This window comes from Misgurnus anguillicaudatus, chromosome 22 (genome assembly GCF_027580225.2).
Source record: "Misgurnus anguillicaudatus chromosome 22, ASM2758022v2, whole genome shotgun sequence".
Classification (NCBI taxonomy): Eukaryota; Metazoa; Chordata; class Actinopteri; order Cypriniformes; family Cobitidae; genus Misgurnus; species Misgurnus anguillicaudatus.
In genome coordinates this window covers 22,711,981-22,726,426 of record NC_073358.2, presented here as the reverse complement: position 1 = coordinate 22,726,426, position 14,446 = coordinate 22,711,981, and positions in this window count along the sequence as shown.

Genomic DNA, 14,446 nt, shown 5'->3' with positions numbered 1-14,446 from the left:
CGCCGAGCGCTTTACGGTTTTTAGCCGCCTGCCACGCACGCGTTTTTGAAGGAGCAGACAAGCGCCCGACGTCATTCGCGTCTTTCCATTGTCCAATCGAATGAGGGGAGAGGCGGGTCTTACGTTGTGGTGAGGTAATTTTAAAGTTGCTTTGAAGAACCGGACTCCACACGCTCATTCTCTCCTGCGTGTTTGTGCACCTCTCACCCTCAAACAAGGTCAGAGCAAGCGCCCTCTTTTTAAAGTTTCTGCTAATATGACAGTTAACAGCAAAAGAGCGCTCACGCTTCAATATTTGATTGACAAGACAGCTGACTCGGTGGTTGCTTAGCAATATGAAAAGGCGTGTCGCACTGCTCTTTTGCAAGGGTTTAAAGCGCTTTTGGTGTGACTGGCCCCTAAGCCGGGTTAAATCAGAGACCTACAATAGATTGGCTGTAGTTCAAATAAGGTAGAAAATTACATAGTTTGCCATGGTTTATTATTATTACTACTACTACTACAGTATTTCGGTTTCCTCTGACCTAGAAGCTGTTAGTAAAGACTCAACATCATTCATCTTTGAATGACATGGGCCACAAAGAGAGCAGCCAACAGGCTTGATGCTTGACAGAGAAGCTTGTTCCAAATCCATCGACCTTGCCTCCCTTTAGTTCTCATTTACTGAGCCGAAACACAACCTGTGCTAGGTAGGATTCATTATTGTTTTCTCACTAAACGTGATTCTGTCATCACATTCTTCACCCAACAATACCAAGATAAAATAGAACACAGCAAATGTGTGTTTTTGTGAACTGTTTTGTCTTTATTTTGCCTTGCTTACATTTAATCAATAGCGGCTGGTAGGTCACCTGGTGAACTAATGAGGTTGTTTTATAGTTCACTTTTATAGGACATCACACTGTTTGTGACATCAGTCTGGGAAACTCATCATATATAATAATATCGGTGTGTCTGCTCAGTCAATACAGTACTGATTTTTAACAAGCTGTATTTGTGACTGTTGCTTTTATACACACAGCTTTAAGATAAACGGGAGTGTACAGTAGAGTCACTTGACTAAATGAAAATTTTTTGATTGAACGCATATGTCTAAACTTTCATATTTAAAGTAGATATGTGAAAAAACGAAATAATTGTGCTAACACATTATTTTCTTTCTTTATAAAACAACATTTGAAGAAGGAAAAAAGCAGCCAATACGAGGCCAGAATGGATAGGAACTCATCCAATACCTTTTAAATGCATGAAACTGTGTTTTTCACAGTAGTTTAAGTATGCATATGAGTGTTGCCAAAGCAGGTCATACTCTCTGAGTGTAAATGATGATTTGGAGAAAATATTTAAAATTCACATCACATTACAGTTTTGGATTAAGTATTAGTAATTTAGTCAGCTGGTGCTGTAATGAAAAAGTGTCTTGCTCATCATCTAATTTGATGTAGAGACCACTGACCAGCCAGAAAATCAATTAACAAAATCTAATTTAGTGATGCAAGTTGGTGGGGGGACATTTCTCACACATCAACAGCATCCTTCTGCAGCCATCAGCACGGTCAGCCAAACGAATAATAATGAAACTATACTAACATCTGGGAGTTGAGTGGTAATGTTACTTTTTGGCGAATTTCACTGATGTGTCCACAATCCTGTACAGTATAGTATACACAATCCATGTATTCAACATAAGAACCAGTATTAGGAGCAAGTATTACTTTCCATGGTAACTAGTAGTGTAATCAATTACTAAAAAAAACATTACGCTCCAAACATAGGTTACAAGTTACATTTTGTCACAACGTCACCAATGCAGGAAGCAGTGTTGCCAAGTCCGCTTATTATAAGCGACTTTGGGCTTGCTTTTCTGTAAAGTCGCTTACAAATGTTGGTAGTCGCGGGTCGCGTTATTTTGGGCTTGTTTCTAAAGTGTAGTTGCTTATTTGGGCTTGATCCCAGCTCCATAATAAGTTGTCAATCAGATATTTTCTATATGTTATTTAAACGTAGGAGTTTGTCTAGCCTGTTCTCTCCGTCTCTCCCCTTTCCCCACACACACAGGAGACAGCAGTTTTTTCCCACCCACGGTACTTGGCGTCACTTGTTTTGGCTGCGTCGCTTGTTTTGGGCTTGTTTTCACAGGCCTGGTTGCTTATTTGTCTCGCGAGATCTGGCAACACTGGCAGGAAGCTAGCTCTTTTTCGTTCTGCCACATGTTTGGTAGGTTGAATCTGCTTAAAGGAGCATTTCACCAGTAGAAACATTAATCTTTATTGAAAGTGTGTCATATTTGTAGTCGAAATGTAACATGCATAGAATTTGGTGCCTATTTGACAGAGAAAAGGGGTGTTGTAGTCTCACTCCCTCAACAAAGATATTGGACTTCCTTCTTTCAATGATGCAAAATTATGGTTTTTACATCATTGAAAGAAGGTAGTGCAACACTGAAATCTGTATTTCTCCTGTCTCAGCAGCAACTAAGAAAATTATGCACGACCATTCAAAAATATGACTGGGGTTCTAACGATACAAAGCTTTATGCAAATAAGTGAAGTCTCCCTTTAAGCCCTGTTGCAGATTTTATGAGGCCACTGCTTTATTAAATTACAGAAGTTTAAAGTTTAAAAAAAATGTTTGAGTTGTGCTCTTCATTTATCTGTAACTTTTATGGATTCACAGACTGCAAAAATGAAACAAATACCAATTTTTTGGGGTGTGTAATGTAACTAGTAGTGTATTATGGGCAGTTGTAGCCTAGTGGTAAGAGCAGAGGTCTCCAACATGGCTTGGCTTGGTTTACGTATGTTAAAGGCGGAGTCCACGATGTTTGAAAAACGCGTTGGAAAAGGAGACGGGCCGACTACCAAAACACACTTATAGCCAATAAAATCAAATCAAATGCCGGTTTGCGTATGTGTGGGGCGGGTCTATCAACAGAAGGTCCAGATTCTATTGGGGTAGCGGCGTGTTTGTTTAGGTGATTTCAAATATCAACATTGGCTTTCAAACATCATGGACTCCGCCTTTAACATTTTAAACAATACTAAAACACATCAACAAGTAAAATAAAATAAACAAGTAAAACCAAACATCTTTGAGTAGACTATATCAAAAAAAAGAGGCCCTCCAGATTGTTTTATCCACTGTGGTAGCACTTGCTCACAAAAAAGGTTGGAGACCCCTGGGATAGAGAGTCAACCCAAGAGTTGCCGATTTGAGTCTCACAGCTGGTGCCCTTGAGCGAGACACCTTACACCCTTATATTGCCTCTGAAGTTCACAAAGAGAACTGAAATGAGAAATAGCTGCATAAATTGGCAAAAGGTTTTATAATAGGTTCAGGTTAAAACAATAAATCTGATGTACAAAGGCCACTAAAATAATTCTGTATAGCCTATTACTACAATAAATAATTAGTAAAAATTAGTTTTGAATGTTGAATTGATGATTGCTGCCCTCTTTACAAGATTAAATACATTCACGAATAATAGTAAAAGGGAAACAGTGGCCAGCACAAAATGACATATCTGGAATCTTGCCATATCTAGTGTTGATTATCACTTTTGTTAAAAGAGGACTTGAGATGTGAATAGTAATACATAGCCACCTGACAGAGGACTTTTGACTTTATATTAGTATCCAAAATCACGTATGGTTATTTTAGCAGAACCATCTGTTTATTTTCTTAACAAACTGAAGCTTGTTTGCCTGCCAGTCGGTCTATTTTCTGAAATCTGAGTTGTGAGGTATCACTAATTAAGACCTGTCACATTCTGACTCTGTTATTAATCTTTGACACTAAGCTGTCAAGAAACCATAATGGAAATCTGAACCGCACACCTGAGCCAAAGGAGTTCTTTCTCGTCTGATAAGAAGAGCAAATACAAACACATCAAAAAGTAAAGGGTACAGAAGGGAGAAGCTAATTATAGGCTAACATATAATATATTAATACAAATTACGGAAAATTCTAATGGTTTTATTTGGAATTTTATTGGTTCTAATGGAATATGGCCCAAAACATGGTTTTTGTTGGTCTCTAATGGTATGTATTGGTTCTGTTGGTTCTAATGGAATATGTACAGTATTGGTTCTAATGGAATATGGCCCAAAACACACTACAGTGTAATGGTTTTAATGGTAAAAGCTAATGGTTCCTCATGGTTTCCATTAAAATACCAATAGAATTTTCTGTAATGGTTTTAATGTTTTTTTCAGCAGGGTAATCTGTTGTAATATTTTGCAAAGAAATACAAAAGAAGCCTACGTAACATTAGCACTATTTATTACGAATCGATGAATCACATAAGCAACAAGCTATTGTTTGGTTAACTTAAGCACAAAACTGTATAATCTTTTGTACACTATTTCTTTTGAAAACAGTAACTACCATTCTGTTTTTCCAAGCTGTCATGCAATCATCTGCCACAATCTGTCTGTAATGATGAGAGATTGAAGCTTCTGTCTTTTGAAGCTTATCTTCTGTGAAGAAACAAGGAAAAGAAAATCAAGAAAACAAGACGCACTACACCTTTAACAACTGACAGGAGACTAAAGCTGCATTCAGACTAGCAGTGACTAGCAGTAGCTGAGCGACGCGATCTCATTGATTTCAATGAAAGCTCGGCAACATCCGGCGACACAAGCGACGGGACGGATGGGACGTGTCCAAAGTTGAGAAAAGTTTAACTTTATGCAAATGATGAGTGACTTTCTGGAGCAACTACCAATGAGAGCGAAGCAGTGGAGTTTGTGTCATCCATCTCTCATCAGTTTTCTGGAGTAGACGTTACTCATTTGTTTATGCCGAGCGACACACAGCAACAAAATCGCTTATAATGTAAATGTACCTAAATGCGTAATTTATAGTCGTGTGTAGCTTATATATGTCGTAGCCACACTGTAGGCTATGGCTGTGCGTACACCTAGGCAAATATTTAACAGCGCGTCCACTCTACATGGACCACAAGTGCTGTGATTGGTCCCATTGGGTAAAAAAAATCTGTGATGGTAAGAACAAGGCAGGCCAATTTAAGGCGTGAAATAACATAAACGGCGACAAAAGTAGCTGTCTATTTACCTCCATCCACTGCTGGTTTTCTCAAATCATATACATATATAACAAGCTTCTTCTTTTGTGGGTTTACTGGCCAAGCTGCTTCTTCTGCTTTTTCACTGCTACTGTAGGTTATACGCGCAGATACTGCCTACTAACGGTCTGCATGTGTAAGTGCACATCAATGCAGACGACAACACAGAAGTATAAGTGAAAATCGATGTGTAGGCTATGGCTTCGAGGGTACGGCATGTGGGAACGGCATAGGACCTACACAGAACTATAATGAACACTTAAGGGAAACAAAAGGGCTATATATACACACACAGACTACACACAAGTCTTTGTAATGTATTGTTTGTTAAACATGAAATAATTGAAATGCTGGTGGCTCACTATAACACATCTTTGAAATGCTATTGAGATTTTTTTAATAAAACAGTACTTCAAATTATAAAACTACACGTCAAGTCAGGACATTACATTTCACAGTAGATATCACATTCATCTGTCTTACCTAGACATCCCTTCACTATTCTAATAATATGTCCACCCTTTCATTCCTTTAATCCCCCCCTCCCTTTTATGCTCAAAGGAAGGCCATGAGTTCATCAGCCCTGTCACCACGACTGCACTCACTGAGAGATATGGATTGATCTGTCTTCCTGTGATGACAGTTACAGATACAGTCCCTACTTTCACCACAAGGTGAGACACAAGGTTGCCAACTCTACACAATTTCAACCTGTCCCTGTAATTGTTTCATTTGCATCCAAAATGCACAGCTCCCCTGGTCCTTGGATAAGGTATTTAAAGGCTGAGCATGTACGGAAAGATTTGAACAGAGGGCAGCAGTTTCTGCTGACAAATACAAAACAACCGCATTGGGGATTCATACTTTTATAATACAAGGTAGTGAGGAACGTGTGTGTATGTACGCGTGCGTTTGCGTGTGTGTGTGTGTGTGTGTGTGTGTGCGCGCGTGCGTGCGTGCGTGCGTGCGTGTGTGTGTGTGTCCCATTATTCTATCAGTAAGTCAAATGCATGAAAATGAAAAACAAAGTTTATTTCAAATATGTGTCAATTGTAAGCAATATAAAGAAATTAAATTGATAACTATTCCAACTGTGATCCAGTTGGAATAACTGATCCAGACACAGTTAAACCACAACTGAAAGTACAAATTTCATTGCATTAGATATATCAAATCCAAATGGCATCTACAAATGCAAACACATTTTTATTGATAGACTTTTTTATAGGTAACTTTGTATACTTTGTCATTATCAATTGCTCTCAACATTGTGATATGTAGACACTTTCCCTCAAATGTCCTGGCATAGTAACCACAAGTGGTTGGGCATGTTCCATAAAATCTGACAACCAGAAAGTCTCCAAATTTGCCTTTATGTCTACTAATATTATTAATTGTAAACATTAATTATTAAATGTTTGAAAAACGCTTTGGAAAAGGAGACGGGCCGACTACCTAAACACACTTATAGCCAATCAGCAGTAAGGAGCGTGTCTACTAACCGACATCCTTGCCGGGATCCTTGCGTATGTGTGGGGCTGGTCTTTTAAAAGAAGGTCCAGATTCTATTGTGGTAGGGGCGTGTTTGTTTAGGTGATTTCAAATATCAACATTGGCTTTCAAACATTGTGCACTCCGCCTTTAATATTATATTATATTATATTATATTATATTATATTATATTATATTATATTATATTATATTATATTATATTTATTCTTACATAAAGACTACCCAACCCAGCCCTGGCTTAAACCGGGGACATTGTTGCTGTGAGAAATGTTGTACGGGTGTTGTATTATTTTTTTGATAAATGCACACCTGAACAACGTTTTGTGTTGTGCTGCAATATTACTTTGGATTTGCATTATTTTTAAATAATTAAGTTGCATATCGTAAATGTTTCCTTTTATACTACTTTTTTTGTGTGCTTTCTTAGAAATAAATCCCAGTTCCATTCAAATTCCATTCAAAAAGTTAATATTGTATATTATATTCATTCAGTACACACAGACTTATTTCAAATGTTTATCTCTTTTCATTTTGATGATTATAACTGACAACTAAGGACAAACACAAATTCAGTATGTCAGAAAAATAGAATATTACTTAAGACCAATACAAAGAAAGGATTTTTAGAAATCTAGGCCAACTGAATAGTATGAACATGATTGTTTATGGGGTTATGGTCAGGTGAGTTTGCTGGCCAATTAAGTACAGGGATACCACTGTTCTTAAACCAGGTACTGGTAGCTCTTGCACTGTGTGCAGGTGCCAAGACCTGTTGGAAAATGAAATCTGCATCTCTATAAAGTTGGTCTGCAGCAGGAAGCATAAAGTACTCTAAAACTTCTTGGTATACGGCTGCGTTGACCTTAGAAAACACAGTGGACCAACACCAGCAGATGACATGGCACCCCAAATCATCACTGATTGTGGAAACTTTTAACAGGACCTCAAGCAACGTGGATTGTGTGCCTCTCCTCTCTTCCTCCAGACTCTGGGACCCTGATTCCCAAAGGAAATGCAACATTTACTTTCATCAGAGAACATAACTTTGGACCACTCAGCAGCAGTCCAAAAGCAAGAGACTTCTGAAGCTGTCTGTTGTTTAAGAATGGCTTGACACGAGGAATGCGATAGCTGAAACTCATGTCTTGCATATGTCTGTGCGTAGTGGTTCTTGAAGCACTGACTTCAGCTGCAGTCCACTCTTGTGAATCTCCCCTATATTTTTGAATGGGTTTTGTTTGACAACCCTCTCCAGGGTGCGGTTATCCCTATTGCTTGTACATTTTTTTCTACCACATCTTTTCCTTCCCTTCGCCTCTCTATTAATGGGCTTGGACACAGAGCTCTGTGAACAGCCAGCCTCTTTTGCAATGACTATTGTGTCTTGCCCTCCTTGTGCAAGGTGTCAATGGTCGTCTTTTGGACAACTGTCAAGTCAGCACTCTTCCCCATGATTGTGTAGCATACAGAACTAGACTGAGAGACCATTTAAAGACCAGCTGTCTTCAAAATTGAACCTTTTTACAATATTCTAATTTTCTAAAGATATACTGAATTTGGGATTTTCCTTAGTTGTCAGTTATAATCATCAAAATTAAAAGAAATAAACATTTAAAAAATATATCAGTCTGTCTGTAGTGAATGAATGTTTCACTTTTTGAATGGAATTAGTGAAATAAATTAACTTTTTGATAATACCCTAATTATATGACCAGTACCTATAGATTCCTTTATTGTTTTGGCTTTAAGTGAATATTAGGGGTGACTAAATATTACACCAATGCTTTGACAATACTGCTATAATCAATATACAGCAGTCAGATTGAACCTACAGATCCACCAACAGGCTATAATAAGCATAAATGTTGGTACTATAAAAAAATAACTAAAGCAAAGCTCTCTAGATCAGCCAGATGGCACATTTATCACAGGCAGTTAATCTTAACCAGCTTTGGCAACAACAAACAGAAGATGCATGAATAGTTTTGAGGAATGATTGTATAGTGCAATACTACACACAAAACACCGCAGCACTGGTTTGACATGCAGGGATTTACCAGAAAGATGAAACTCATTATTCAGCGAATAATGTCAGGAGAAGCGAAGGGAGGGAGTTGGGTCTTGGGATTGCCGGAGGCTTCTCTTTTTTTTGCATTAATTCTTTAATACTCTATCTTTTCCCTCTGAGAGGGTCTTAAGTTCAGTCCTGCTATTGCTCGGGAGAGTAATAAGAACTCCATAGCCTGTATGTGTTTGAAGAATGCATAATGATTTTGTTAAACATTGTGGATGTTGACCCTCACTGAAATTCACTGTTAGCATTTCTGAATGAGTATTGGTACATGAAATTAAATGTCACACTTTCAGCTTCTCTCTTTCATCTGTTTAATTAAGTTAGTTTATAAGTGTGACAGGAAGATACAGTATGCTGACTGTCAGTATGGTAAGTTTCAGCCCTTGATGCAAAAGAAGAAATTAACATTCACAGTGAGATATTAAAGAAATTCAAGCATGCACTTACATGAAACTTACAAAGTAGGCTACACAAAGTACACAAATAACATTAAGAGCAACTACAAGGGCAAGTAGGGATGCACAATTCTTCCCATACAGCAAAAAAATATATTTCTCTGGCCAGAAATATATTTTAAATATATGCTAAATATATTTTGTAGAAAGTAATGCTCAAATGAATATATTTTTGAATTTGGAAATATATTTTCATTTAAACCTTCATATCAACATATATTTTAAAATGGATTTCAAGAGCAAGCAAATACTTTTCAAATTTTACATCCCATATGGCAAAAAAGTATTCTTTGACAAAATATATTTTAAATATATATGCTAAATACAAGCTTATTTTATAAAGTATATTTTTGAAATTGAAAATATTTAATTTTAATCTTTTTAAAACTGTTAGGTTCATAACATAGATATAGTAGGATATTTTTAATTCTTTAAAATGTATTTATTTTTATAATATACATATACCTAAAGGATTATTAGGAACACCATAATAATACGGTGTTTGACCCCCTTTTGCTGTTTGACCCCCTTTTGCCTTCAGAACTGCCTTATATGTTGCATTGATTCAACAAGGTGCTGAAAGCATTCTTTAGAAATGTTGGCCCATATTGATAGGATAGCATCTTGCAGTTGATGGGGATTTGTGGGATGCACATCCAGGGCATGAAGCTCTCGTTCCACCACATCCCAAAGATGCTCTATTGGGTTGAGATCTGGTGACTGTGGGGGCCATTTTAGTACAGTGAACTCATTGTCATGTTCAAGAAACCAATTTGAAATTATTTGTGACATGGTGCATTATCCTGCTGGAAGTAGCCATCAGAGGATGGGTACATGGTGGTCATAAAGGGATGGACATGGTCAAAAACAATGCTCAGGTAGGCAGTGGCATTTAAACGATGCCCAATTGGCACTAAGGGGCCTAAAGTGTGCCAAGAAAACAGAAATCAAGACTTATCAGACCAGGCAACATTTTTCCAGTCTTCAACTGCAATTTTGGTGAGCTTGTTTAAATTGTAGCCTATTTTTCCTATTTGTAGTGAAGATGAGTGGTATACCTGGTGGGGTCTTCTGCTGTTGTAGTCCATCCGCCTCAAGGTTGTGCGTGTTGTGGCTTCACAAATGCTTTGCTGCATACCTCGGTTGTAACGTTATTTCAGTCAAAGTTGCTCTTCTATCAGCTTGAATCAGTCGGCCCATTCTTCTCTGACCTCTAGCATCAACAAGGCATTTTCGCCCACAGGACTGCCGCATACTGGATGTTTTTCCCTTTTCACACCATTCTTTGTAAACCCTAGAAATGTGAAAATCCCAGTAACTGAGCAGATTGTGAAATACTCAGACCGGCCTATCTGGCATCAACAACCATGCCACGCTCAAAATTGCTTAAATCACCTTTCTTTCCCATTCTGACATTCAGTTTGGAGTTCAGGAGATTGTCTTGACCAGGACCACACCCCTAAATGCATTGAAGCAACTGCCATGTGATTGGTTGATTAGATAATTGCCTTAATGAGAAATTGAACACGTGTTCCTTATAATCCTTTAGGTGAGTGTATTTCAAAATATACAAAAAAATGTCCAAAAATTATATTGGTGAAAAATATATTTTTGTAAACATATTCCAAATTATATTTTAGCAAATATATTTTTTCCATTTTTTTGTATATTTTGAAACATATTTAAAAATATATTTTTTTGCCGTATGGGTTTCTAAGAGTCCTGAAACAAAAGGCAAAGCATGTTGTTATTGCAAATAAAATTAACTTTATTAAACGCTTAAACTTATACATAAACTAATATGGTTTAGCTAGAATGCTAGCTATTGCAGTGTATCTTTATAAATGATTATTCACTTGTTACAGTAATGTACATCAATTAAAATGTTATATCAAATATTAGTGATATTGTCTTTTTGAATGTAATTTTCTCTGTCTCTTTCTTATTACAACTGTCAATAGCATAGTAGTGTTAACCTATGTTAGATATCAAACCTATGATCTAGTAGTTGTGCTACAGGAGCACTGCCGAACACTTGCCATATACGTTATTAAAAGCTGTAAAGTATTTAAATAATTGCTGGAGGCAGTGAAGATAAATATTGCTGGCTCTCAAGGAAAGATGTGATTTTAAAGTCAAACATAAATATTGTGCCAATGAAGTGTACAATTAAGCCTTAGCAGAGAATCTCGACCAGTCGCTCTTTTGTAACACGTGAATAAACTTGCTAAAATAGTCTTTGGGATTATTTTAAAATTCATATGAGCATTTCCTGGAATTCATATTTTTAAGGTTACTTTGGGTCACACTTAAGCTGATATTCCCCCCTTCACAATCATAAAAGACTATATTACCATTAAAGAGTCAGACCATAACAATCAATTTTGAAACAAGCCAAGCAGTTGCACAATTACCATAAGGACATCACAGAAATAATCCTCTCTTATGATTCGGAACAATTTTTATGAAGTCCAGTGCACGGTTTAAAGCCTGCGTGACTTCCCTGAAATAAATTACTGACATCCGCAGGGTGAATTAGCATAAGCCATTGGCTCATTCTTTGTGAGAAGCTAACGCAGAGACACTATTGTCCCCAACTAAAATTCAATGGATTTACCTCTTCCATTCAGACTGCTCCTGAATGCTTTAAATTGGTGAAATTAAACAAGCAAGAGAGCATAACCAGACAAATCTCAAGTTTTCTGGAGAAAATGTCTCCTTAAACACAGAATTCGAAGAGGAATAGACTTGTGGTGCCACAATGTTGTTTATTTTTATCTTAAATGGCACGCAGTATCTAATATTCAAGATCAAGATTCAATATTTTTATTGTCATATTTTATTTTGTTTTTACCTCACGAGAACATATAAAAGGGCACAGGGACGTGCACAGACATTTTGAGGGGCAGGGGCTCAAGTGAAATAAAGGGCACTTCTCATAATTATGTATTTTTTTCTTTTTTTTTAAACAAAAAAGTATATATATATTAACGCAACTTCCTTTTTAAAAAAATAATTAAAAAATTAATTAATTTTATCTTCCTCAAACTTACACAATTGTTTCATTTTCAAAAGATGTCTACAAAATAGTCTACATTTTCTAATATTTCTAAATTTCAGGGGGAAAGAGTCTTGATCTAAGTCGAGATGTACGCGACCCCAACATTAAATTACACATTCATTTACAAATTTGTTAAAATGCTAAAAACAAAGCTGAAGTTCTATTAGTTAACAATTAGTTTTTACTCAAAATTTGTATTTTCGTCTGATAAGGGCTCAAAATACAAGGTCTGTTTACTTATGTGAGTTTCTGGCATGAGCATCAGAGCAGAGCTCAACATTATTGTTCATGACCCTTTTAAATAGGGCAAAAATAGACCATTTCATTCAAATGACAAATTATAGGGTTGTAAATGGACATGTAAAAAACGTTTCTGGATCATTTTTGCACTTAATAAAGCCACATACCTTCTATGTTATTATCAAAGAACAATTTAACATATTATGGCAACACATCCTTTGGCACCTTTAATCTTAGGCTTGATATTTATTAGGGTTACACATGTCAGAAACAACAAATGTAGATTAGGACTTTTTTGACATTTTTTTGTGATGTCAGTGAAAATTCAGACTGGGCAAGTAAAATACTGAACCATCAGATTTCTTCCTACTCCAGCACTCCAGTATAACACATTATAGGCTACTTATTTAACACTAAATTAACAGCCATTACAAAAAAAGCAAACAAAAAAGCTTACTACTGTAGTTAGCAATTAGTTTATTGTTTGTGCTTAATTATTTCATGAGCAGTCTGTTTAAACTACATAGCCTACTACACTATATAAAAGTTTGGAACTCTTCAGGTTAATATGGGATTGCTGTGGAAAACAATATCCCTGAATCGTTATTTGTAACAACAACGTGTCCAATATTTTATGCATAAACTGTTAATATAAGAATGTTTTCATCCTCAAACACTTACCGATAGCCTGCCTGCCTGCCTGCAGCCTACAATACACGAGTGTACACAAACCAATCACAAAGCGAAGTAGGATAGAGAGGCGGGACTTAAGAAAGGTAAAGCCAATCATATTAGCGATGTGAGTTTTGGAGGCGGGACTTATCCGTTAACCGTTTGTGTACCACACATAGCGCTATTTTTCTTTTTATAAGAGTTTAAATATCATTTAAATGATTCCAGAATGAATTCATGTTAAATTAAATAAGTAATAAGTAAAAAGCACAAGAAACAGACAGACATCAGTTGTTATATGAATAAAGATATATATATTTTTTTAAATAAAAAAGCACCCCAGAAAAAAGAGCACTTTCTCTCCAGGAATAAAAAGGGCAGGTGCTCAAGCCCCCTTTGATGTCTATGTGTGCACGTGCCAAATTGCAATATAAAGTAGATTATATTATTAAAGGGGTCATAGTGTGAAAATCAGACTTTTTCCATGTTTAAGTGTTATAGTTGGGTCCCCAGTGCTTCTATCAACCTAGAAAATGTGATAAAGATTAAACTTTGTTTAGGTAAGCCATTTACTGCAAGCATGTGAAAAATTAGGTTGTTCAGATTTTGCCTGTTTTATGAGGTAGGTAGCAAGGCGAATTATAATAATACCGCCCCCTTTATCTGAACTATCCAACCACAGCACTGCCATTAGTGCAGAGAGTAGGAAGGAGAAAAGAAGGACTTGACAGCACAATTGAGTTTCAATAACAACAATCCACCATCATTGTGATCAGTGTTTGCACTTCATCCAGTCATTTGCATTTTAAAAGTCAAACCCAGAAACGGCACACTTTTGCTCAGGCCTACAAATTTGCAATTTTAACATGCTGTTATTAGTTATCAGTGGGGTATGTTAAGCTAAAACCTCACTTACGCACTCAGGGAAACCAAAGATTTATTTTACATCTTAAAAAAATCTTATGAGACCCCTTTAAATTGTATTATAACATAAAAAATATGAAAAAAACGAAAGAAATGCAATAAGTTTTGCAATAAGAAGAATACAATTTTACAATAAAAAGTAGAAATACTCAATAGCATAAAAATAATTGACAATATAAGAGAACCTGTATTCAAATGAATCATTTTGTAACAACTTTTTCCACAGTATGCTGTAGTGCAAGTATACAAATAAAGTTTACAGGTCAACTGTTAAATGCAAATTATTTGATCTGTAAAGAGCCTTTGCTGTATGGTGAAAGCCATAACAATTCTTCACAAATGTTTACATTTGTATTCCACAAACAATAAACATGATGAGGCGGATTAATGACAAAAATGTTCATTTTGAGGGTATTCTGACA